Raw genomic sequence first — 25,596 nt, forward strand, 5'->3', positions numbered from 1 at the left:
CTCACGGAAGAGGCACATGACACGACCGATGCGTGTGTTAGGTTTGGCTGAAATTCTGCGAAGAAGTTCAGAGCCATCTTGTGCTCGGTGAAGCCGCTCGATGTGGTTGAGGGCAGTTTTGAGTGCTCTTAGTGAGAGGGGGATGTTGCGGGTTTCTGCATAGGTCGCTGCCACCTGAGATCCGTTGGGGAGACCATATATGTGTCGTATGGCGTTCCTATGGCATGTGTCCAGCCTTTTCCATTGGAGTGGGCTGAGGCTGAGCAGGGGAAGGGCATACAATGCTCTGGCTGAGGCGATCGCTTCATGGATTCTTGCACAGAGCGGGGGAGAGGCTCCTTCACCTTTGGCAAGGAGACGAAGCGCTAGTTTACCTATGCGCTTGGTGTCTGCGCACACTTTATCCACCGCAAGGCGCCAGGTGATGCGGGCATCAATTTTGAGGCCGAGGTAAACAACCGTTGTGCGCCAAGGCAGGGGGGTTCCGTCCAGGCGAAGAGGGCGTGTTTTGTTGCGGGCTGCAGCACCACGGGGATGGTAGAGCAGGGCTTCAGTTTTTTCGGCCGACACTGCGAGGCCGACACTGCGAATAAACGCGGTGACAGCATCGAGCGCACGCTGAAGGTCGCGAAGCGATGAGGCGTTGCTGCGGGTTGTTGATGAGGCGAACAGGGCAACATCGTCCGCATATACACACACACGCGCAAACTCGCGCTCAGCACGGGGGAGACACAAGGGTAGTTGGGCCAGCACGATGTTGAATAGGAAAGGGCTCAGCACACTTCCCTGAGGGGCACCGCATGGCACTGGACGGGGGGCACTACAGGTGTTGCCCACCTTCACGGAGAGTGTTCGCTCGCTGAGGAACGCACTGACGAAGTTCAGGAGGCGGCCGGTGGCACCAATGTTTTTTAGCGCGTCGATCACTGCCCAGTGAGGAAGACAATCGAAGGCGCTTCTGATGTCGAGCAGGATGAGGTATCCCACTTGGCTGGTGTTGCGGGCGTTTTCAAGGGTGCTGACAACATCCGCAATGCAGTCAGCAGTTGCTCGTAAGGGGCGAAAACCACTCTGCTGAGGCGCCAAGCACCCGCTTTCCGTAGCAAGCCACTCCAGTCTGCGAACTCTCTGAACTCTCGCGAATACTCTGACTCTGAACCGCGCCGTAAGGGAAGGGAGGAAGGTGGGAGTGAAAGTGGAATGAGCGAAAGGGGAGCCGTTGTGGAGGGCTACGGAGTAATTTCGACCACCTGAGGATCTTTAACGTGCGCTGACATCGCACCAGCACACGGACGCCACTTCGTTTTGCCTCCATCGAAAAACGCAGCCGCCGTGGTCGGGCTCGGACCCGGGAACTCCGGCACAGTAGTCGGGCGCGTCTTACCACTGCATCACTCACTCACGGCGGGGGCCGTCTACGCCACGTGGTTTATTAGATTTGTTTAAACTGATAGGAATTATATTCGGAGCGAAGCGAAATACACGCAGATTTGCATGTGCTTTTTGTTAAATTGCCGAAATTAGGGTACTGTTTAGTATAGTACGAGAGACGCAGAATGCTCTAATTTCATTCGAAATAGTAATTGTCGTCTAAGCCAAGTGGTTTATAAGGAAAAACAAAAAACAAGTAAGCACGTATGCGTGCCACCTCCACAAGCTGCGTTGCCTGCTCGATTTCTGACGCTGCTTTCCCCACGTAGTCTTTGTACACTGTCTCCGAGTATGAAAGGGAACTATCAGTTTGCTCAAAAAGACGGTTCGTTTTATTTTCTCAAGTAAAGGCGAAAATTACTTTTGGACGTTACATTTATAATCAATAAAACACACAAAAAAGTATACTTGACACATAAACGACAGAGGAACGGGTAACTTAATGAATGGCATAACTTTGCTCCTTTTCATATTGAACAACCCTACGCAGACCGTGAGGGTTAACTTTTTCATATTTGCGCTATGTAAAGCAAGGCGAGGGTCGTGGATGAGCAAACAGGTCAGTGCGTTGAAAAGAAACAGGTAGAAAGGTGGTGAAATGAATTGAAAAAAAAAAAAAAAAAAAAAAACACGGCAGGTATAGAAAGCACGTTAAATCCTAGGACACTTAATGTATGTTAGCACGAAGAGGGAAATGGAGGTAGGGCGTGGTTAGCGGAATATCGGGAAGGAATACGGGACCTCTACAAAGAACGTGCGCAAAAAAAAGACAAGGAAAAAAGTTCGAAAGAAAAAGCCCGGAAAAGAGTAAAAAAAAGAAAAAACTGCTGAGAGGGCGAGGATTGTAGCCGTGACGCAGGTTCAACGTTACCCTTGTCAAGTGATAGTCCCGTGGCACACTACTACAATGCGATCGGAGTCCGTGACGCCACTTGCGAGACTCACGGGGATGGTTTCTTGCCGGAAACGCGCGAATCGCTGGGACTTTCTCCGGTACGAACTGCTTGGGGGCACGAACTCTGCACGCTCAATCGCTCAATACGCTGCAGTGCATTGCCGCAGTAGAGGAATGCGAGAAGTTGGAAGGCTGGTGAGGTGGCGCCACCACCCGTTAAACATGTCTATTAGCAACACTGAGACATACGCCAGCGTGTTGTGCGAGTTTGTAGCCTATTTTGTGCACATATAATGGTCAGTAGGCTTCTACAAAATAGTTTTGAATTAACAGCTTGAGAGTTCGCAAGAAAACATTTGTTATTCTCCGGGTGGACAAGCAACACGGAGCAGGGAGAGGCACGTTCTTTTATTTCCCAACGGTCGTAACTTGAGCAGAAGGCGGTGTCTCTGTAGGTTGCCTCCGCGGCAGAGACGTCGTCCAAGCATACTTACCTGGTGCCGAGGCTACCGTGATCAGCAAGGCGGTGCCTCCAGGGAGAGGTGCGGGCATTGCACTACGCTCGTGCTGACCCCTGCCACTACCCCAAACTGGGGCAGATGGGGCATGCAATTTTTGGTAGTGGGGGACTGCGTTCGCGCTTTCCCCCTCGCTATACCATCAAAAGTCAGATTTTATAACTCATCGGCGGCTGTTTTGGTGCTGCTCCGTTGCAGGCACTTCGGTAATGCGAGGTCGTTCGCTTAAGGAGAGTTTAGTTACGTAATAATTCAGATCATAAATAGATAAACCTCGTGGAATGCACAGGTTTGCTTAGTAAGAAATGACCTTCAGCAGTCTATTTCGGATATTAAGTATCAGGGGAATCCCTCCTCTCCTCTATCATTTGCCTCTTATCGGCGTTAATTAGTCGCACTTTATCCGCCTAGAGCAAGTTTGTAGGTACACCATCGCTACTGTCGCTGGAAGAAAAAGGCGCAGTATCTGTCACACTTGCTCTGTGTGACAGATAATAATAATGAGATTCTTGTTGAGGGGGGAAGAGAAGGGGGGGGATTACACGGCCCTATAACTGTCTCCTGTACTTGCAGGGATACACCGCTACGGGGCCGAGTAGAGGGTAAGGGGGAATGAAAGAGGGGAGAGGAAGGGGGAGCGAAAGCGTTGTCGTTGGTAGTCAATGTCGAGGACCCCTGGAGAAAAATGCCAAACATGGAAGGGCAAACACTCGTACAACAAGGATTGGTGGATTTTGAAGCGGGGACGTGCCGCGCAAAGGAGAAAGCCTTCATGACATATGTAGAGATAATTATGAGGTTTAAAGAAAGGGAAAAAAAAAAAAAGAAAATCTGATAGGGAGATTTGGAATGTCATGGATGCTTATGCTAGCAGTTGGATGCGCGCGGTGGGAGGAGTGGGGCCTTGCAGAAGGGGCAAAGAGCCTTGTGGGATAATATAGGAGGAGATAAGATAATAATAATAATAAAAAATAATAATAATAATAAAAAAAAAGTAGTCTGAGGGCATATTTGAAATGCGACAGATAGGCTGGGAAGGAAGGGCCTTTGCAGAGGTTGCATGGGACCTTATGGGATATATAAAGGAAGAATTGATGATAATAAACACCACAAAAAAAAAAAAGAAGAGGGAGAAAAAAAAAAGTCTGAGGGGATTATTTGAAATGCAGGAGATAGGGCCTTTGCAGAAGGTGGATGGGACCTTATGGAATATGTAACGGAGCAATTGATGATACTAAACAGACAAAAGAAAAAAAAAAAAAGAAGAGAGGGAAAAAAAAAGTAGTCTGAGGGCATTAGTTGAAATGCAACAGATAGGCTGTGAAGGAAGGGCCTTTGCAGAGGGTGGATGGGACCTTATGGGATATATAAAGGAAGAATTGATGATAATAAACACCACAAAAAAAAAAAAAAATAATAAGTGGAGGGAGAAAAAAAAAAAAAAGTAGTCTGAGGGGATTATTTGAGATGGAGGAGATAGGGCCTTTGCAGAAGGTGCATGGGACCTTATGGAATATGTAACGGAGGAATTGATAATGATAAACACACACACAGAAAAAAAAAAAAAGATTCTGTGGGCATTACATAAATTGGTAGAGATAAAAGTTAGACGATTTGCGGGCAGTTGGTTGCGCGCAGGAGTGAGAGAAGGTCCTTGTGCAAAAAGGCCTTATAGGACTTAAAGAAAAAAAAAACACAAACAGAATAATGATAATAAAAAAAAATGGAACTGGTGCTATGCGGGGAATAGCGCGGGAGTGGCACACTGAATTGGTGAGAGTTGCTGGCAATAATTTGCGCACTAGGGGAAGATGGAAAGTGTTCACAGTTTTGCACTTAGTCCACTGTCCCGTAGGAATAACAGGAGCACTTTTAGGGCACTTTGCACTTTGTGGGGAGGGCCAGACGGGTGAAGGATCTCACATGTGTTAGCACAGGGAAGTCCAAGATTTCGGTAACCTTCCCGAAGGAGGTGTCGCGGTTGCGAGTACACAGGGCACATACACAGAACGTGTTCGAGTGTTTCTGCGTCACCGCACGACGCATACAGGGGAGACATTTCTCGTAGTCGGCTAGCGCGCACACCTGTCCAAACACATCCGATGCGGAGGCGCAACAGCAGAACATAGTCTCTCCGGGCGAAGAGGCGAGTATTAACTGCACGGAAGGGGTGGCCGCTGGCGATGCGAGGGTCAGGGTGGTGGGAAATGGTGTGTCGCGCGATTGCAAGACGAGCACAGTCATATGTAGTGTTGTCCGCGCACATGGGAACGGACGGGTGGTGGGCTGATCGAGCGAGCTCATCAGCAAGTTCGTTGCACCCTATCCCACAGTGCGATGGGATCCATTGTAGGACTGTATCGCAGCCGGATTCGGCGAGGCGTTGGAAGTTGCGTGCGCATACTTGCAGTAGGCGAGGTCCTTGGGCCTGAAGCGCTGCCCTCGAATCGGTGAGAATGGCAGCATTTTTAATTTCAGGGCTTTCCAGGAGCAGGGTGGCTGCCAGATTGAGTGCAGCTATCTCAGCTGTTTGTGACGAGGAAGGGAAGTGTAGCCTGCATAATTTAGAGGTGTCCAAGTCGGGAATCACACATGCGGCAGCTGCGGATTTTTCTTGCTGACGGACTGACCCATCAGTAAAGATGAGGGTTCGGTGACGAAAATCCGTGTGAATTTTGGATGCGGCCTCTTGCTGAAGGGCGCATACGGGCGTGTTTCGTTTGCTCTTCACCCCTGGGAGACCCTGATAGATGCGGGGCGGGCAGATTTCATGTGGGGGTTGTGGAGCAGCAAGGGGCGGTGGAGAGGGGCCCAGTATCTCACGGAAGAGGCACATGACACGACCGATGCGTGAGTTAGGTTTGGCTGAAATTCTGCGAAGAAGTTCAGAGCCATCTTGTGCTCGGTGAAGCCGCTCGATGTGGTTGAGGGCAGTTTTGAGTGCTCTTAGTGAGAGGGGGATGTTGCGGGTTTCTGCATAGGTCGCTGCCACCTGAGATCCGTTGGGGAGACCATATATGTGTCGTATGGCGTTCCTATGGCATGTGTCCAGCCTTTTCCATTGGAGTGGGCTGAGGCTGAGCAGGGGAAGGGCATACAATGCTCTGGCTGAGGCGATCGCTTCATGGATTCTTGCACAGAGCGGGGGAGAGGCTCCTTCACCTTTGGCAAGGAGACGAAGCGCTAGTTTACCTATGCGCTTGGTGTCTGCGCACACTTTATCCACCGCAAGGCGCCAGGTGATGCGGGCATCAATTTTGAGGCCGAGGTAAACAACCGTTGTGCGCCAAGGCAGGGGGGTTCCGTCCAGGCGAAGAGGGCGTGTTTTGTTGCGGGCTGCAGCACCACGGGGATGGTAGAGCAGGGCTTCAGTTTTTTCGGCCGACACTGCGAGGCCGACACTGCGAATAAACGCGGTGACAGCATCGAGCGCACGCTGAAGGTCGCGAAGCGATGAGGCGTTGCTGCGGGTTGTTGATGAGGCGAACAGGGCAACATCGTCCGCATATACACACACACGCGCAAACTCGCGCTCAGCACGGGGGAGACACAAGGGTAGTTGGGCCAGCACGATGTTGAATAGGAAAGGGCTCAGCACACTTCCCTGAGGGGCACCGCATGGCACTGGACGGGGGGCACTACAGGTGTTGCCCACCTTCACGGAGAGTGTTCGCTCGCTGAGGAACGCACTGACGAAGTTCAGGAGGCGGCCGGTGGCACCAATGTTTTTTAGCGCGTCGATCACTGCCCAGTGAGGAAGACAATCGAAGGCGCTTCTGATGTCGAGCAGGATGAGGTATCCCACTTGGCTGGTGTTGCGGGCGTTTTCAAGGGTGCTGACAACATCCGCAATGCAGTCAGCAGTTGCTCGTAAGGGGCGAAAACCACTCTGCTGAGGCGCCAAGCACCCGCTTTCCGTAGCAAGCCACTCCAGTCTGCGAACTCTCTGAACTCTCGCGAATACTCTGACTCTGAACCGCGCCGTAAGGGAAGGGAGGAAGGTGGGAGTGAAAGTGGAATGAGAGAAAGGGGAGCCGTTGTGGAGGGCTACGGAGTAATTTCGACCACCTGAGGATCTTTAACGTGCGCTGACATCGCACCAGCACACGGACGCCACTTCGTTTTGCCTCCATCGAAAAACGCAGCCGCCGTGGTCGGGTTCGGACCCGGGAACTCCGGCACAGTAGTCGGGCGCGTCTTACCACTGCATCACTCACTCACGGCGGGGGCCGTCTACGCCACGTGGTTTATTAGATTTGTTTAAACTGATAGGAATTATATTCGGAGCGAAGCGAAATACACGCAGATTTGCATGTGCTTTTTGTTAAATTGCCGAAATTAGGGTACTGTTTAGTATAGTACGAGAGACGCAGAATGCTCTAATTTCATTCGAAATAGTAATTGTCGTCTAAGCCAAGTGGTTTATAAGGAAAAACAAAAAACAAGTAAGCACGTATGCGTGCCACCTCCACAAGCTGCGTTGCCTGCTCGATTTCTGACGCTGCTTTCCCCACGTAGTCTTTGTACACTGTCTCCGAGTATGAAAGGGAACTATCAGTTTGCTCAAAAAGACGGTTCGTTTTATTTTCTCAAGTAAAGGCGAAAATTACTTTTGGACGTTACATTTATAATCAATAAAACACACAAAAAAGTATACTTGACACATAAACGACAGAGGAACGGGTAACTTAATGAATGGCATAACTTTGCTCCTTTTCATATTGAACAACCCTACGCAGACCGTGAGGGTTAACTTTTTCATATTTGCGCTATGTAAAGCAAGGCGAGGGTCGTGGATGAGCAAACAGGTCAGTGCGTTGAAAAGAAACAGGTAGAAAGGTGGTGAAATGAATTAAAAAAAAAAAAAAAAAAAACACGGCAGGTATAGAAAGCACGTTAAATCCTAGGACACTTAATGTATGTTAGCACGAAGAGGGAAATGGAGGTAGGGCGTGGTTAGCGAAATATCGGGAAGGAATACGGGACCTCTACAAAGAACGTGCGCAAAAAAAAGACAAGGAAAAAAGTTCGAAAGAAAAAGCCCGGAAAAGAGTAAAAAAAAGAAAAAACTGCTGAGAGGGCGAGGATTGTAGCCGTGACGCAGGTTCAACGTTACCCTTGTCAAGTGATAGTCCCGTGGCACACTACTACAATGCGATCGGAGTCCGTGACGCCACTTGCGAGACTCACGGGGATGGTTTCTTGCCGGAAACGCGCGAATCGCTGGGACTTTCTCCGGTACGAACTGCTTGGGGGCACGAACTCTGCACGCTCAATCGCTCAATACGCTGCAGTGCATTGCCGCAGTAGAGGAATGCGAGAAGTTGGAAGGCTGGTGAGGTGGCGCCACCACCCGTTAAACATGTCTATTAGCAACACTGAGACATACGCCAGCGTGTTGTGCGAGTTTGTAGCCTATTTTGTGCACATATAATGGTCAGTAGGCTTCTACAAAATAGTTTTGAATTAACAGCTTGAGAGTTCGCAAGAAAACATTTGTTATTCTCCGGGTGGACAAGCAACACGGAGCAGGGAGAGGCACGTTCTTTTATTTCCCAACGGTCGTAACTTGAGCAGAAGGCGGTGTCTCTGTAGGTTGCCTCCGCGGCAGAGACGTCGTCCAAGCATACTTACCTGGTGCCGAGGCTACCGTGATCAGCAAGGCGGTGCCTCCAGGGAGAGGTGCGGGCATTGCACTACGCTCGTGCTGACCCCTGCCACTACCCCAAACTGGGGCAGATGGGGCATGCAATTTTTGGTAGTGGGGGACTGCGTTCGCGCTTTCCCCCTCGCTATACCATCAAAAGTCAGATTTTATAACTCATCGGCGGCTGTTTTGGTGCTGCTCCGTTGCAGGCACTTCGGTAATGCGAGGTCGTTCGCTTAAGGAGAGTTTAGTTACGTAATAATTCAGATCATAAATAGATAAACCTCGTGGAATGCACAGGTTTGCTTAGTAAGAAATGACCTTCAGCAGTCTATTTCGGATATTAAGTATCAGGGGAATCCCTCCTCTCCTCTATCATTTGCCTCTTATCGGCGTTAATTAGTCGCACTTTATCCGCCTAGAGCAAGTTTGTAGGTACACCATCGCTACTGTCGCTGGAAGAAAAAGGCGCAGTATCTGTCACACTTGCTCTGTGTGACAGATAATAATAATGAGATTCTTGTTGAGGGGGGAAGAGAAGGGGGGGGATTACACGGCCCTATAACTGTCTCCTGTACTTGCAGGGATACACCGCTACGGGGCCGAGTAGAGGGTAAGGGGGAATGAAAGAGGGGAGAGGAAGGGGGAGCGAAAGCGTTGTCGTTGGTAGTCAATGTCGAGGACCCCTGGAGAAAAATGCCAAACATGGAAGGGCAAACACTCGTACAACAAGGATTGGTGGATTTTGAAGCGGGGACGTGCCGCGCAAAGGAGAAAGCCTTCATGACATATGTAGAGATAATTATGAGGTTTAAAGAAAGGGAAAAAAAAAAAAAGAAAATCTGATAGGGAGATTTGGAATGTCATGGATGCTTATGCTAGCAGTTGGATGCGCGCGGTGGGAGGAGTGGGGCCTTGCAGAAGGGGCAAAGAGCCTTGTGGGATAATATAGGAGGAGATAAGATAATAATAATAATAATAAAAAATAATAATAATAATAAAAAAAAAGTAGTCTGAGGGCATATTTGAAATGCGACAGATAGGCTGGGAAGGAAGGGCCTTTGCAGAGGTTGCATGGGACCTTATGGGATATATAAAGGAAGAATTGATGATAATAAACACCACAAAAAAAAAAAAAAAAAAAAAGAAGAGGGAGAAAAAAAAAAGTCTGAGGGGATTATTTGAAATGCAGGAGATAGGGCCTTTGCAGAAGGTGGATGGGACCTTATGGAATATGTAACGGAGCAATTGATGATACTAAACAGACAAAAGAAAAAAAAAAAAAAGAAGAGAGGGAAAAAAAAAGTAGTCTGAGGGCATTAGTTGAAATGCAACAGATAGGCTGTGAAGGAAGGGCCTTTGCAGAGGGTGGATGGGACCTTATGGGATATATAAAGGAAGAATTGATGATAATAAACACCACAAAAAAAAAATAATAATAAGTGGAGGGAGAAAAAAAAAAAAAGTAGTCTGAGGGGATTATTTGAGATGGAGGAGATAGGGCCTTTGCAGAAGGTGCATGGGACCTTATGGAATATGTAACGGAGGAATTGATAATGATAAACACACACACAGAAAAAAAAAAAAAAGATTCTGTGGGCATTACATAAATTGGTAGAGATAAAAGTTAGACGATTTGCGGGCAGTTGGTTGCGCGCAGGAGTGAGAGAAGGTCCTTGTGCAAAAAGGCCTTATAGGACTTAAAGAAAAAAAAAAACACAAACAGAATAATGATAATAAAAAAAAAAAATGGAACTGGTGCTATGCGGGGAATAGCGCGGGAGTGGCACACTGAATTGGTGAGAGTTGCTGGCAATAATTTGCGCACTAGGGGAAGATGGAAAGTGTTCACAGTTTTGCACTTAGTCCACTGTCCCGTAGGAATAACAGGAGCACTTTTAGGGCACTTTGCACTTTGTGGGGAGGGCCAGACGGGTGAAGGATCTCACATGTGTTAGCACAGGGAAGTCCAAGATTTCGGTAACCTTCCCGAAGGAGGTGTCGCGGTTGCGAGTACACAGGGCACATACACAGAACGTGTTCGAGTGTTTCTGCGTCACCGCACGACGCATACAGGGGAGACATTTCTCGTAGTCGGCTAGCGCGCACACCGGTCCAAACACATCCGATGCGGAGGCGCAACAGCAGAACATAGTCTCTCCGGGCGAAGAGGCGAGTATTAACTGCACGGAAGGGGTGGCCGCTGGCGATGCGAGGGTCAGGGTGGTGGGAAATGGTGTGTCGCGCGATTGCAAGACGAGCACAGTCATATGTAGTGTTGTCCGCGCACATGGGAACGGACGGGTGGTGGGCTGATCGAGCGAGCTCATCAGCAAGTTCGTTGCCCCCTATCCCACAGTGCGATGGGATCCATTGTAGGACTGTATCGCAGCCGGATTCGGCGAGGCGTTGGAAGTTGCGTGCGCATACTTGCAGTAGGCGAGGTCCTTGGGCCTGAAGCGCTGCCCTCGAATCGGTGAGAATGGCAGCATTTTTAATTTCAGGGCTTTCCAGGAGCAGGGTGGCTGCCAGATTGAGTGCAGCTATCTCAGCTGTTTGTGACGAGGAAGGGAAGTGTAGCCTGCATAATTTAGAGGTGTCCAAGTCGGGAATCACACATGCGGCAGCTGCGGATTTTTCTTGCTGACGGACTGACCCATCAGTAAAGATGAGGGTTCGGTGACGAAAATCCGTGTGAATTTTGGATGCGGCCTCTTGCTGAAGGGCGCATACGGGCGTGTTTCGTTTGCTCTTCACCCCTGGGAGACCCTGATAGATGCGGGGCGGGCAGATTTCATGTGGGGGTTGTGGAGCAGCAAGGGGCGGTGGAGAGGGGCCCAGTATCTCACGGAAGAGGCACATGACACGACCGATGCGTGTGTTAGGTTTGGCTGAAATTCTGCGAAGAAGTTCAGAGCCATCTTGTGCTCGGTGAAGCCGCTCGATGTGGTTGAGGGCAGTTTTGAGTGCTCTTAGTGAGAGGGGGATGTTGCGGGTTTCTGCATAGGTCGCTGCCACCTGAGATCCGTTGGGGAGACCATATATGTGTCGTATGGCGTTCCTATGGCATGTGTCCAGCCTTTTCCATTGGAGTGGGCTGAGGCTGAGCAGGGGAAGGGCATACAATGCTCTGGCTGAGGCGATCGCTTCATGGATTCTTGCACAGAGCGGGGGAGAGGCTCCTTCACCTTTGGCAAGGAGACGAAGCGCTAGTTTACCTATGCGCTTGGTGTCTGCGCACACTTTATCCACCGCAAGGCGCCAGGTGATGCGGGCATCAATTTTGAGGCCGAGGTAAACAACCGTTGTGCGCCAAGGCAGGGGGGTTCCGTCCAGGCGAAGAGGGCGTGTTTTGTTGCGGGCTGCAGCACCACGGGGATGGTAGAGCAGGGCTTCAGTTTTTTCGGCCGACACTGCGAGGCCGACACTGCGAATAAACGCGGTGACAGCATCGAGCGCACGCTGAAGGTCGCGAAGCGATGAGGCGTTGCTGCGGGTTGTTGATGAGGCGAACAGGGCAACATCGTCCGCATATACACACACACGCGCAAACTCGCGCTCAGCACGGGGGAGACACAAGGGTAGTTGGGCCAGCACGATGTTGAATAGGAAAGGGCTCAGCACACTTCCCTGAGGGACACCGCATGGCACTGGACGGGGGGCACTACAGGTGTTGCCCACCTTCACGGAGAGTGTTCGCTCGCTGAGGAACGCACTGACGAAGTTCAGGAGGCGGCCGGTGGCACCAATGTTTTTTAGCGCGTCGATCACTGCCCAGTGAGGAAGACAATCGAAGGCGCTTCTGATGTCGAGCAGGATGAGGTATCCCACTTGGCTGGTGTTGCGGGCGTTTTCAAGGGTGCTGACAACATCCGCAATGCAGTCAGCAGTTGCTCGTAAGGGGCGAAAACCACTCTGCTGAGGCGCCAAGCACCCGCTTTCCGTAGCAAGCCACTCCAGTCTGCGAACTCTCTGAACTCTCGCGAATACTCTGACTCTGAACCGCGCCGTAAGGGAAGGGAGGAAGGTGGGAGTGAAAGTGGAATGAGAGAAAGGGGAGCCGTTGTGGAGGGCTACGGAGTAATTTCGACCACCTGAGGATCTTTAACGTGCGCTGACATCGCACCAGCACACGGACGCCACTTCGTTTTGCCTCCATCGAAAAACGCAGCCGCCGTGGTCGGGTTCGGACCCGGGAACTCCGGCACAGTAGTCGGGCGCGTCTTACCACTGCATCACTCACTCACGGCGGGGGCCGTCTACGCCACGTGGTTTATTAGATTTGTTTAAACTGATAGGAATTATATTCGGAGCGAAGCGAAATACACGCAGATTTGCATGTGCTTTTTGTTAAATTGCCGAAATTAGGGTACTGTTTAGTATAGTACGAGAGACGCAGAATGCTCTAATTTCATTCGAAATAGTAATTGTCGTCTAAGCCAAGTGGTTTATAAGGAAAAACAAAAAACAAGTAAGCACGTATGCGTGCCACCTCCACAAGCTGCGTTGCCTGCTCGATTTCTGACGCTGCTTTCCCCACGTAGTCTTTGTACACTGTCTCCGAGTATGAAAGGGAACTATCAGTTTGCTCAAAAAGACGGTTCGTTTTATTTTCTCAAGTAAAGGCGAAAATTACTTTTGGACGTTACATTTATAATCAATAAAACACACAAAAAAGTATACTTGACACATAAACGACAGAGGAACGGGTAACTTAATGAATGGCATAACTTTGCTCCTTTTCATATTGAACAACCCTACGCAGACCGTGAGGGTTAACTTTTTCATATTTGCGCTATGTAAAGCAAGGCGAGGGTCGTGGATGAGCAAACAGGTCAGTGCGTTGAAAAGAAACAGGTAGAAAGGTGGTGAAATGAATTGAAAAAAAAAAAAAAACACGGCAGGTATAGAAAGCACGTTAAATCCTAGGACACTTAATGTATGTTAGCACGAAGAGGGAAATGGAGGTAGGGCGTGGTTAGCGGAATATCGGGAAGGAATACGGGACCTCTACAAAGAACGTGCGCAAAAAAAAGACAAGGAAAAAAGTTCGAAAGAAAAAGCCCGGAAAAGAGTAAAAAAAAGAAAAAACTGCTGAGAGGGCGAGGATTGTAGCCGTGACGCAGGTTCAACGTTACCCTTGTCAAGTGATAGTCCCGTGGCACACTACTACAATGCGATCGGAGTCCGTGACGCCACTTGCGAGACTCACGGGGATGGTTTCTTGCCGGAAACGCGCGAATCGCTGGGACTTTCTCCGGTACGAACTGCTTGGGGGCACGAACTCTGCACGCTCAATCGCTCAATACGCTGCAGTGCATTGCCGCAGTAGAGGAATGCGAGAAGTTGGAAGGCTGGTGAGGTGGCGCCACCACCCGTTAAACATGTCTATTAGCAACACTGAGACATACGCCAGCGTGTTGTGCGAGTTTGTAGCCTATTTTGTGCACATATAATGGTCAGTAGGCTTCTACAAAATAGTTTTGAATTAACAGCTTGAGAGTTCGCAAGAAAACATTTGTTATTCTCCGGGTGGACAAGCAACACGGAGCAGGGAGAGGCACGTTCTTTTATTTCCCAACGGTCGTAACTTGAGCAGAAGGCGGTGTCTCTGTAGGTTGCCTCCGCGGCAGAGACGTCGTCCAAGCATACTTACCTGGTGCCGAGGCTACCGTGATCAGCAAGGCGGTGCCTCCAGGGAGAGGTGCGGGCATTGCACTACGCTCGTGCTGACCCCTGCCACTACCCCAAACTGGGGCAGATGGGGCATGCAATTTTTGGTAGTGGGGGACTGCGTTCGCGCTTTCCCCCTCGCTATACCATCAAAAGTCAGATTTTATAACTCATCGGCGGCTGTTTTGGTGCTGCTCCGTTGCAGGCACTTCGGTAATGCGAGGTCGTTCGCTTAAGGAGAGTTTAGTTACGTAATAATTCAGATCATAAATAGATAAACCTCGTGGAATGCACAGGTTTGCTTAGTAAGAAATGACCTTCAGCAGTCTATTTCGGATATTAAGTATCAGGGGAATCCCTCCTCTCCTCTATCATTTGCCTCTTATCGGCGTTAATTAGTCGCACTTTATCCGCCTAGAGCAAGTTTGTAGGTACACCATCGCTACTGTCGCTGGAAGAAAAAGGCGCAGTATCTGTCACACTTGCTCTGTGTGACAGATAATAATAATGAGATTCTTGTTGAGGGGGGAAGAGAAGGGGGGGGATTACACGGCCCTATAACTGTCTCCTGTACTTGCAGGGATACACCGCTACGGGGCCGAGTAGAGGGTAAGGGGGAATGAAAGAGGGGAGAGGAAGGGGGAGCGAAAGCGTTGTCGTTGGTAGTCAATGTCGAGGACCCCTGGAGAAAAATGCCAAACATGGAAGGGCAAACACTCGTACAACAAGGATTGGTGGATTTTGAAGCGGGGACGTGCCGCGCAAAGGAGAAAGCCTTCATGACATATGTAGAGATAATTATGAGGTTTAAAGAAAGGGAAAGAAAAAAAGAAAATCTGATAGGGAGATTTGGAATGTCATGGATGCTTATGCTAGCAGTTGGATGCGCGCGGTGGGAGGAGTGGGGCCTTGCAGAAGGGGCAAAGAGCCTTGTGGGATAATATAGGAGGAGATAAGATAATAATAATAATAAAAAATAATAATAATAATAATAAAAAAGTAGTCTGAGGGCATATTTGAAATGCGACAGATAGGCTGGGAAGGAAGGGCCTTTGCAGAGGTTGCATGGGACCTTATGGGATATATAAAGGAAGAATTGATGATAATAAACACCACAAAAAAAAAAAGAAGAGGGAGAAAAAAAAAAGTCTGAGGGGATTATTTGAAATGCAGGAGATAGGGCCTTTGCAGAAGGTGGATGGGACCTTATGGAATATGTAACGGAGCAATTGATGATACTAAACAGACAAAAGAAAAAAAAAAAAAAGAAGAGAGGGAAAAAAAAAGTAGTCTGAGGGCATTAGTTGAAATGCAACAGATAGGCTGTGAAGGAAGGGCCTTTGCAGAGGGTGGATGGGACCTTATGGGATATATAAAGGAAGAATTGATGATAATAAACACCACAAAAAAAAAATAATAAGTGGAGGGAGAAAAAAAAAAAAAGTAGTCTGAGGGGATTATTTGAGATGGAGGAGATAGGGCCTTTGCAGAAGGTGCATGGGACCTTATGGAATATGTAACGGAGGAATTGATAATGATAAACACACACACAGAAAAAAAAAAAAAATTCTGTGGGCATTACATAAATTGGTAGAGATAAAAGTTAGACGATTTGCGGGCAGTTGGTTGCGCGCAGGAGTGAGAGAAGGTCCTTGTGCAAAAAGGCCTTATAGGACTTAAAGAAAAAAAAAACACAAACAGAATAATGATAATAATAAAAAAAATGGAACTGGTGCTATGCGGGGAATAGCGCGGGAGTGGCACACTGAATTGGTGAGAGTTGCTGGCAATAATTTGCGCACTAGGGGAAGATGGAAAGTGTTCACAGTTTTGCACTTAGTCCACTGTCCCGTAGGAATAACAGGAGCACTTTTAGGGCACTTTGCACTTTGTGGGGAGGGCCAGACGGGTGAAGGATCTCACATGTGTTAGCACAGGGAAGTCCAAGATTTCGGTAACCTTCCCGAAGGAGGTGTCGCGGTTGCGAGTACACAGGGCACATACACAGAACGTGTTCGAGTGTTTCTGCGTCACCGCACGACGCATACAGGGGAGACATTTCTCGTAGTCGGCTAGCGCGCACACCGGTCCAAACACATCCGATGCGGAGGCGCAACAGCAGAACATAGTCTCTCCGGGCGAAGAGGCGAGTATTAACTGCACGGAAGGGGTGGCCGCTGGCGATGCGAGGGTCAGGGTGGTGGGAAATGGTGTGTCGCGCGATTGCAAGACGAGCACAGTCATATGTAGTGTTGTCCGCGCACATGGGAACGGACGGGTGGTGGGCTGATCGAGCGAGCTCATCAGCAAGTTCGTTGCCCCCTATCCCACAGTGCGATGGGATCCATTGTAGGACTGTATCGCAGCCGGATTCGGCGAGGCGTTGGAAGTTGCGTGCGCATACTTGCAGTAGGCGAGGTCCTTGGGCCTGAAGCGCTGCCCTCGAATCGGTGAGAATGGCAGCATTTTTAATTTCAGGGCTTTCCAGGAGCAGGGTGGCTGCCAGATTGAGTGCAGCTATCTCAGCTGTTTGTGACGAGGAAGGGAAGTGTAGCCTGCATAATTTAGAGGTGTCCAAGTCGGGAATCACACATGCGGCAGCTGCGGATTTTTCTTGCTGACGGACTGACCCATCAGTAAAGATGAGGGTTCGGTGACGAAAATCCGTGTGAATTTTGGATGCGGCCTCTTGCTGAAGGGCGCATACGGGCGTGTTTCGTTTGCTCTTCACCCCTGGGAGACCCTGATAGATGCGGGGCGGGCAGATTTCATGTGGGGGTTGTGGAGCAGCAAGGGGCGGTGGAGAGGGGCCCAGTATCTCACGGAAGAGGCACATGACACGACCGATGCGTGTGTTAGGTTTGGCTGAAATTCTGCGAAGAAGTTCAGAGCCATCTTGTGCTCGGTGAAGCCGCTCGATGTGGTTGAGGGCAGTTTTGAGTGCTCTTAGTGAGAGGGGGATGTTGCGGGTTTCTGCATAGGTCGCTGCCACCTGAGATCCGTTGGGGAGACCATATATGTGTCGTATGGCGTTCCTATGGCATGTGTCCAGCCTTTTCCATTGGAGTGGGCTGAGGCTGAGCAGGGGAAGGGCATACAATGCTCTGGCTGAGGCGATCGCTTCATGGATTCTTGCACAGAGCGGGGGAGAGGCTCCTTCACCTTTGGCAAGGAGACGAAGCGCTAGTTTACCTATGCGCTTGGTGTCTGCGCACACTTTATCCACCGCAAGGCGCCAGGTGATGCGGGCATCAATTTTGAGGCCGAGGTAAACAACCGTTGTGCGCCAAGGCAGGGGGGTTCCGTCCAGGCGAAGAGGGCGTGTTTTGTTGCGGGCTGCAGCACCACGGGGATGGTAGAGCAGGGCTTCAGTTTTTTCGGCCGACACTGCGAATAAACGCGGTGACAGCATCGAGCGCACGCTGAAGGTCGCGAAGCGATGAGGCGTTGCTGCGGGTTGTTGATGAGGCGAACAGGGCAACATCGTCCGCATATACACACACACGCGCAAACTCGCGCTCAGCACGGGGGAGACACAAGGGTAGTTGGGCCAGCACGATGTTGAATAGGAAAGGGCTCAGCACACTTCCCTGAGGGACACCGCATGGCACTGGACGGGGGGCACTACAGGTGTTGCCCACCTTCACGGAGAGTGTTCGCTCGCTGAGGAACGCACTGACGAAGTTCAGGAGGCGGCCGGTGGCACCAATGTTTTTTAGCGCGTCGATCACTGCCCAGTGAGGAAGACAATCGAAGGCGCTTCTGATGTCGAGCAGGATGAGGTATCCCACTTGGCTGGTGTTGCGGGCGTTTTCAAGGGTGCTGACAACATCCGCAATGCAGTCAGCAGTTGCTCGTAAGGGGCGAAAACCACTCTGCTGAGGCGCCAAGCACCCGCTTTCCGTAGCAAGCCACTCCAGTCTGCGAACTCTCTGAACTCTCGCGAATACTCTGACTCTGAACCGCGCCGTAAGGGAAGGGAGGAAGGTGGGAGTGAAAGTGGAATGAGAGAAAGGGGAGCCGTTGTGGAGGGCTACGGAGTAATTTCGACCACCTGAGGATCTTTAACGTGCGCTGACATCGCACCAGCACACGGACGCCACTTCGTTTTGCCTCCATCGAAAAACGCAGCCGCCGTGGTCGGGTTCGGACCCGGGAACTCCGGCACAGTAGTCGGGCGCGTCTTACCACTGCATCACTCACTCACGGCGGGGGCCGTCTACGCCACGTGGTTTATTAGATTTGTTTAAACTGATAGGAATTATATTCGGAGCGAAGCGAAATACACGCAGATTTGCATGTGCTTTTTGTTAAATTGCCGAAATTAGGGTACTGTTTAGTATAGTACGAGAGACGCAGAATGCTCTAATTTCATTCGAAATAGTAATTGTCGTCTAAGCCAAGTGGTTTATAAGGAAAAACAAAAAACAAGTAAGCACGTATGCGTGCCACCTCCACAAGCTGCGTTGCCTGCTCGATTTCTGACGCTGCTTTCCCCACGTAGTCTTTGTACACTGTCTCCGAGTATGAAAGGGAACTATCAGTTTGCTCAAAAAGACGGTTCGTTTTATTTTCTCAAGTAAAGGCGAAAATTACTTTTGGACGTTACATTTATAATCAATAAAACACACAAAAAAGTATACTTGACACATAAACGACAGAGGAACGGGTAACTTAATGAATGGCATAACTTTGCTCCTTTTCATATTGAACAACCCTACGCAGACCGTGAGGGTTAACTTTTTCATATTTGCGCTATGTAAAGCAAGGCGAGGGTCGTGGATGAGCAAACAGGTCAGTGCGTTGAAAAGAAACAGGTAGAAAGGTGGTGAAATGAATTGAAAAAAAAAAAAAAACACGGCAGGTATAGAAAGCACGTTAAATCCTAGGACACTTAATGTATGTTAGCACGAAGAGGGAAATGGAGGTAGGGCGTGGTTAGCGGAATATCGGGAAGGAATACGGGACCTCTACAAAGAACGTGCGCAAAAAAAAGACAAGGAAAAAAGTTCGAAAGAAAAAGCCCGGAAAAGAGTAAAAAAAAGAAAAAACTGCTGAGAGGGCGAGGATTGTAGCCGTGACGCAGGTTCAACGTTACCCTTGTCAAGTGATAGTCCCGTGGCACACTACTACAATGCGATCGGAGTCCGTGACGCCACTTGCGAGACTCACGGGGATGGTTTCTTGCCGGAAACGCGCGAATCGCTGGGACTTTCTCCGGTACGAACTGCTTGGGGGCACGAACTCTGCACGCTCAATCGCTCAATACGCTGCAGTGCATTGCCGCAGTAGAGGAATGCGAGAAGTTGGAAGGCTGGTGAGGTGGCGCCACCACCCGTTAAACATGTCTATTAGCAACACTGAGACATACGCCAGCGTGTTGTGCGAGTTTGTAGCCTATTTTGTGCACATATAATGGTCAGTAGGCTTCTACAAAATAGTTTTGAATTAACAGCTTGAGAGTTCGCAAGAAAACATTTGTTATTCTCCGGGTGGACAAGCAACACGGAGCAGGGAGAGGCACGTTCTTTTATTTCCCAACGGTCGTAACTTGAGCAGAAGGCGGTGTCTCTGTAGGTTGCCTCCGCGGCAGAGACGTCGTCCAAGCATACTTACCTGGTGCCGAGGCTACCGTGATCAGCAAGGCGGTGCCTCCAGGGAGAGGTGCGGGCATTGCACTACGCTCGTGCTGACCCCTGCCACTACCCCAAACTGGGGCAGATGGGGCATGCAATTTTTGGTAGTGGGGGACTGCGTTCGCGCTTTCCCCCTCGCTATACCATCAAAAGTCAGATTTTATAACTCATCGGCGGCTGTTTTGGTGCTGCTCCGTTGCAGGCACTTCGGTAATGCGAGGTCGTTCGCTTAAGGAGAGTTTAGTTACGTAATAATTCAGATCATAAATAGATAAACCTCGTGGAATGCACAGGTTTGCTTAGTAAGAAATGACCTTCAGCAGTCTATTTCGGATATTAAGTATCAGGGGAATCCCTCCTCTCCTCTATCATTTGCCTCTTATCGGCGTTAATTAGTCGCACTTTATCCGCCTAGAGCAAGTTTGTAGGTACACCATCGCTACTGTCGCTGGAAGAAAAAGGCGCAGTATCTGTCACACTTGCTCTGTGTGACAGATAATAATAATGAGATTCTTGTTGAGGGGGGAAGAGAAGGGGGGGGATTACACGGCCCTATAACTGTCTCCTGTACTTGCAGGGATACACCGCTACGGGGCCGAGTAGAGGGTAAGGGGGAATGAAAGAGGGGAGAGGAAGGGGGAGCGAAAGCGTTGTCGTTGGTAGTCAATGTCGAGGACCCCTGGAGAAAAATGCCAAACATGGAAGGGCAAACACTCGTACAACAAGGATTGGTGGATTTTGAAGCGGGGACGTGCCGCGCAAAGGAGAAAGCCTTCATGACATATGTAGAGATAATTATGAGGTTTAAAGAAAGGGGAAAAAAAAAAAAGAAAATCTGATAGGGAGATTTGGAATGTCATGGATGCTTATGCTAGCAGTTGGATGCGCGCGGTGGGAGGAGTGGGGCCTTGCAGAAGGGGCAAAGAGCCTTGTGGGATAATATAGGAGGAGATAAGATAATAATAATAATAAAAAATAATAATAATAATAAAAAAAAAGTAGTCTGAGGGCATATTTGAAATGCGACAGATAGGCTGGGAAGGAAGGGCCTTTGCAGAGGTTGCATGGGACCTTATGGGATATATAAAGGAAGAATTGATGATAATAAACACCACAAAAAAAAAAAAAAAAAGAAGAGGGAGAAAAAAAAAAGTCTGAGGGGATTATTTGAAATGCAGGAGATAGGGCCTTTGCAGAAGGTGGATGGGACCTTATGGAATATGTAACGGAGCAATTGATGATACTAAACAGACAAAAGAAAAAAAAAAAAAGAAGAGAGGGAAAAAAAAAGTAGTCTGAGGGCATTAGTTGAAATGCAACAGATAGGCTGTGAAGGAAGGGCCTTTGCAGAGGGTGGATGGGACCTTATGGGATATATAAAGGAAGAATTGATGATAATAAACACCACAAAAAAAAAAATAATAAGTGGAGGGAGAAAAAAAAAAAAAGTAGTCTGAGGGGATTATTTGAGATGGAGGAGATAGGGCCTTTGCAGAAGGTGCATGGGACCTTATGGAATATGTAACGGAGGAATTGATAATGATAAACACACACACAGAAAAAAAAAAAAAGATTCTGTGGGCATTACATAAATTGGTAGAGATAAAAGTTAGACGATTTGCGGGCAGTTGGTTGCGCGCAGGAGTGAGAGAAGGTCCTTGTGCAAAAAGGCCTTATAGGACTTAAAGAAAAAAAAAACACAAACAGAATAATGATAATAAAAAAAAAAAATGGAACTGGTGCTATGCGGGGAATAGCGCGGGAGTGGCACACTGAATTGGTGAGAGTTGCTGGCAATAATTTGCGCACTAGGGGAAGATGGAAAGTGTTCACAGTTTTGCACTTAGTCCACTGTCCCGTAGGAATAACAGGAGCACTTTTAGGGCACTTTGCACTTTGTGGGGAGGGCCAGACGGGTGAAGGATCTCACATGTGTTAGCACAGGGAAGTCCAAGATTTCGGTAACCTTCCCGAAGGAGGTGTCGCGGTTGCGAGTACACAGGGCACATACACAGAACGTGTTCGAGTGTTTCTGCGTCACCGCACGACGCATACAGGGGAGACATTTCTCGTAGTCGGCTAGCGCGCACACCGGTCCAAACACATCCGATGCGGAGGCGCAACAGCAGAACATAGTCTCTCCGGGCGAAGAGGCGAGTATTAACTGCACGGAAGGGGTGGCCGCTGGCGATGCGAGGGTCAGGGTGGTGGGAAATGGTGTGTCACGCGATTGCAAGACGAGCACAGTCATATGTAGTGTTGTCCGCGCACATGGGAACGGACGGGTGGTGGGCTGATCGAGCGAGCTCATCAGCAAGTTCGTTGCCCCCTATCCCACAGTGCGATGGGATCCATTGTAGGACTGTATCGCAGCCGGATTCGGCGAGGCGTTGGAAGTTGCGTGCGCATACTTGCAGTAGGCGAGGTCCTTGGGCCTGAAGCGCTGCCCTCGAATCGGTGAGAATGGCAGCATTTTTAATTTCAGGGCTTTCCAGGAGCAGGGTGGCTGCCAGATTGAGTGCAGCTATCTCAGCTGTTTGTGACGAGGAAGGGAAGTGTAGCCTGCATAATTTAGAGGTGTCCAAGTCGGGAATCACACATGCGGCAGCTGCGGATTTTTCTTGCTGACGGACTGACCCATCAGTAAAGATGAGGGTTCGGTGACGAAAATCCGTGTGAATTTTGGATGCGGCCTCTTGCTGAAGGGCGCATACGGGCGTGTTTCGTTTGCTCTTCACCCCTGGGAGACCCTGATAGATGCGGGGCGGGCAGATTTCATGTGGGGGTTGTGGAGCAGCAAGGGGCGGTGGAGAGGGGCCCAGTATCTCACGGAAGAGGCACATGACACGACCGATGCGTGTGTTAGGTTTGGCTGAAATTCTGCGAAGAAGTTCAGAGCCATCTTGTGCTCGGTGAAGCCGCTCGATGTGGTTGAGGGCAGTTTTGAGTGCTCTTAGTGAGAGGGGGATGTTGCGGGTTTCTGCATAGGTCGCTGCCACCTGAGATCCGTTGGGGAGACCATATATGTGTCGTATGGCGTTCCTATGGCATGTGTCCAGCCTTTTCCATTGGAGTGGGCTGAGGCTGAGCAGGGGAAGGGCATACAATGCTCTGGCTGAGGCGATCGCTTCATGGATTCTTGCACAGAGCGGGGGAGAGGCTCCTTCACCTTTGGCAAGGAGACGAAGCGCTAGTTTACCTATGCGCTTGGTTTCTGCGCACACTTTATCCACCGCAAGGCGCCAGGTGATGCGGGCATCAATTTTGAGGCCGAGGTAAACAACCGTTGTGCGCCAAGGCAGGGGGGTTCCGTCCAGGCGAAGAGGGCGTGTTTTGTTGCGGGCTGCAGCACCACGGGGATGGTAGAGCAGGGCTTCAGTTTTTTCGGCCGACACTGCGAGGCCGACACTGCGAATAAACGCGGTGACAGCATCGAGCGCACGCTGAAGGTCGCGAAGCGATGAGGCGTTGCTGCGGGTTGTTGATGAGGCGAACAGGGCAACATCGTCCGCATATACACACACACGCGCAAACTCGCGCTCAGCACGGGGGAGACACAAGGGTAGTTGGGCCAGCACGATGTTGAATAGGAAAGGGCTCAGCACACTTCCCTGAGGGACACCGCATGGCACTGGACGGGGGGCACTACAGGTGTTGCCCACCTTCACGGAGAGTGTTCGCTCGCTGAGGAACGCACTGACGAAGTTCAGGAGGCGGCCGGTGGCACCAATGTTTTTTAGCGCGTCGATCACTGCCCAGTGAGGAAGACAATCGAAGGCGCTTCTGATGTCGAGCAGGATGAGGTATCCCACTTGGCTGGTGTTGCGGGCGTTTTCAAGGGTGCTGACAACATCCGCAATGCAGTCAGCAGTTGCTCGTAAGGGGCGAAAACCACTCTGCTGAGGCGCCAAGCACCCGCTTTCCGTAGCAAGCCACTCCAGTCTGCGAACTCTCTGAACTCTCGCGAATACTCTGACTCTGAACCGCGCCGTAAGGGAAGGGAGGAAGGTGGGAGTGAAAGTGGAATGAGAGAAAGGGGAGCCGTTGTGGAGGGCTACGGAGTAATTTCGACCACCTGAGGATCTTTAACGTGCGCTGACATCGCACCAGCACACGGACGCCACTTCGTTTTGCCTCCATCGAAAAACGCAGCCGCCGTGGTCGGGTTCGGACCCGGGAACTCCGGCACAGTAGTCGGGCGCGTCTTACCACTGCATCACTCACTCACGGCGGGGGCCGTCTACGCCACGTGGTTTATTAGATTTGTTTAAACTGATAGGAATTATATTCGGAGCGAAGCGAAATACACGCAGATTTGCATGTGCTTTTTGTTAAATTGCCGAAATTAGGGTACTGTTTAGTATAGTACGAGAGACGCAGAATGCTCTAATTTCATTCGAAATAGTAATTGTCGTCTAAGCCAAGTGGTTTATAAGGAAAAACAAAAAACAAGTAAGCACGTATGCGTGCCACCTCCACAAGCTGCGTTGCCTGCTCGATTTCTGACGCTGCTTTCCCCACGTAGTCTTTGTACACTGTCTCCGAGTATGAAAGGGAACTATCAGTTTGCTCAAAAAGACGGTTCGTTTTATTTTCTCAAGTAAAGGCGAAAATTACTTTTGGACGTTACATTTATAATCAATAAAACACACAAAAAAGTATACTTGACACATAAACGACAGAGGAACGGGTAACTTAATGAATGGCATAACTTTGCTCCTTTTCATATTGAACAACCCTACGCAGACCGTGAGGGTTAACTTTTTCATATTTGCGCTATGTAAAGCAAGGCGAGGGTCGTGGATGAGCAAACAGGTCAGTGCGTTGAAAAGAAACAGGTAGAAAGGTGGTGAAATGAATTGAAAAAAAAAAAAAAAAAACACGGCAGGTATAGAAAGCACGTTAAATCCTAGGACACTTAATGTATGTTAGCACGAAGAGGGAAATGGAGGTAGGGCGTGGTTAGCGGAATATCGGGAAGGAATACGGGACCTCTACAAAGAACGTGCGCAAAAAAAAGACAAGGAAAAAAGTTCGAAAGAAAAAGCCCGGAAAAGAGTAAAAAAAAGAAAAAACTGCTGAGAGGGCGAGGATTGTAGCTGTGACGCAGGTTCAACGTTACCCTTGTCAAGTGATAGTCCCGTGGCACACTACTACAATGCGATCGGAGTCCGTGACGCCACTTGCGAGACTCACGGGGATGGTTTCTTGCCGGAAACGCGCGAATCGCTGGGACTTTCTCCGGTACGAACTGCTTGGGGGCACGAACTCTGCACGCTCAATCGCTCAATACGCTGCAGTGCATTGCCGCAGTAGAGGAATGCGAGAAGTTGGAAGGCTGGTGAGGTGGCGCCACCACCCGTTAAACATGTCTATTAGCAACACTGAGACATACGCCAGCGTGTTGTGCGAGTTTGTAGCCTATTTTGTGCACATATAATGGTCAGTAGGCTTCTACAAAATAGTTTTGAATTAACAGCTTGAGAGTTCGCAAGAAAACATTTGTTATTCTCCGGGTGGACAAGCAACACGGAGCAGGGAGAGGCACGTTCTTTTATTTCCCAACGGTCGTAACTTGAGCAGAAGGCGGTGTCTCTGTAGGTTGCCTCCGCGGCAGAGACGTCGTCCAAGCATACTTACCTGGTGCCGAGGCTACCGTGATCAGCAAGGCGGTGCCTCCAGGGAGAGGTGCGGGCATTGCACTACGCTCGTGCTGACCCCTGCCACTACCCCAAACTGGGGCAGATGGGGCATGCAATTTTTGGTAGTGGGGGACTGCGTTCGCGCTTTCCCCCT

The 25,596-nt window shown here is 49.7% G+C and overlaps 5 non-coding genes across 5 annotated transcripts; all 5 read left to right on the plus strand.

The window, feature by feature from the left end:
• The first annotated feature begins 2,812 nt into the window (after nt 1–2,812).
• LOC146184341 (U1 spliceosomal RNA) lies at nt 2,813–2,976 on the plus strand. The gene has a single exon (XR_014708984.1). It is a non-coding gene; the product is annotated as a U1 spliceosomal RNA (small nuclear RNA).
• A 5,494-nt stretch (nt 2,977–8,470) lies between these two features.
• On the plus strand, nt 8,471–8,634 carry LOC146184342 (U1 spliceosomal RNA). Its single transcript, XR_014708985.1, has one exon. It is a non-coding gene; the product is annotated as a U1 spliceosomal RNA (small nuclear RNA).
• A 5,505-nt stretch (nt 8,635–14,139) lies between these two features.
• LOC146184343 (U1 spliceosomal RNA) lies at nt 14,140–14,303 on the plus strand. Its single transcript, XR_014708988.1, has one exon. It is a non-coding gene; the product is annotated as a U1 spliceosomal RNA (small nuclear RNA).
• Nucleotides 14,304–19,772: 5,469 nt separating this feature from the next.
• On the plus strand, nt 19,773–19,936 carry LOC146184344 (U1 spliceosomal RNA). The gene has a single exon (XR_014708990.1). It is a non-coding gene; the product is annotated as a U1 spliceosomal RNA (small nuclear RNA).
• A 5,496-nt stretch (nt 19,937–25,432) lies between these two features.
• Nucleotides 25,433–25,596, plus strand: LOC146184345 (U1 spliceosomal RNA). The gene has a single exon (XR_014708992.1). It is a non-coding gene; the product is annotated as a U1 spliceosomal RNA (small nuclear RNA).

Source organism: Amblyomma maculatum, chromosome 7 (genome assembly GCF_055883805.1).
Source record: "Amblyomma maculatum isolate TAMU_Amacu chromosome 7, ASM5588380v1, whole genome shotgun sequence".
In the NCBI taxonomy this organism is placed as follows: domain Eukaryota; kingdom Metazoa; phylum Arthropoda; class Arachnida; order Ixodida; family Ixodidae; genus Amblyomma; species Amblyomma maculatum.